Below are 1,280 nucleotides of genomic sequence, written 5' to 3'. Positions count from 1 at the left end.
GGGGCTTTCGCACCAGCAGTCCTGCACCCACCGTGTCCTGCAATTCAGCTCCACCCTGACACCCCCTGGGGTCAGCCAGGCCCCCACCCCCACCTGCAGGCCCCAATCCACAGTCCAGGTTTTTGCCTGGGCCTCTGGCCACAGACCCACTGGCTGCAGCTGGGAGGCCCCAGCCCCTCAGCTCAGGGCACTGGCTGTGGGCTCAGCACTCAGGGCCACGTCTCCCGTCTCCTCTCTCACCCGCGTGGGCCTCTGAGCAGGAAAGGACCTCCGTCCAGATGGACCCGAGGACACATGACGGACAGCTCATCGCGTAGTCAGGAGCATGGACGTCAGAACTCAGACCGATTTCCCGGAAACGCCCGGTTTATACAGGACGCACTTACCTTCTTCCAATGGCCCTCCGCCCGGTGTCTCTCCCGTTTCCCAGCCGCTGAGCGCACCCGGGGCCTCCTGCCCGTGAACAGCTGTCCCTCACCCTCAGGGGACCCACCTGTGGCTGGGGAGCGTGTCTGCCGAGCTGCCATCCCCAATCACCCCCTCACCCATCGAGCTGGCAGTTCTACCGCCTCGTTCAGGGAGACGTGAGCGATCCCAGCATCACCCTGTCGTGGCCGTGGTCACGGGCAGTGAGGCCCCGGGCAGGGGTGCTGGCTGGGGAGCGTGTCTGTGAGCAGTGGGACGTGTGTGGGGGGCGGGGTGGTGGGAAGTGATGGAACATGAGACTAGAAAGGAGAACAGAAGAGACTCGGCTCCCGGTGAGGGAGGGGCTCTCAGCGGACACCACGTCCAGGTGCGTGTGGAGCGCGTGCTGGCGGGAGGGAGACGGGCCGGCAATGAGGGCGGCTCCCACCTCCTGAGCTGCTCTGGGAGCGGGTGATGCGTTTATGTGGGTGAGGGTGGAGGAGCAGCCCAGATGCAGGACCACCAGTGCGGCCAGAGACCCAAGAGGGAGCCTGAGACGGGACGTGGGAGCGGGCGGAGCTGGAGAGTCGGGCTGAGCAGGGACGGGGCAGCCACGGGGCCCGGACGGGTCTGAGCGCTGGTGTGTGCGGACGCACAGGCACTTTTCATAGCTCGGGTTTAGGGCCAAGTGTCACCCCCTTATTTCTCTCCCCAGTTCGGAGAGCACCGAGGGCAGGACGGGGGAGCCGGTCACGCTCACACGGAAACCTCTGTCCAGGCGCTGCCCCGTTTCCCCGGATCCAACGCATCCGTCCACGGATGCACACGCAGAGTCACCAGCGCTGACCGCGTGGCTCACGCAGATCCCAACGAGC

Source organism: Myotis brandtii, unplaced genomic scaffold (assembly GCF_000412655.1).
Source record: "Myotis brandtii unplaced genomic scaffold, ASM41265v1 scaffold1733, whole genome shotgun sequence".
Lineage (NCBI taxonomy): Eukaryota > Metazoa > Chordata > Mammalia > Chiroptera > Vespertilionidae > Myotis > Myotis brandtii.
This window is presented reverse-complemented; position numbering follows the sequence as displayed.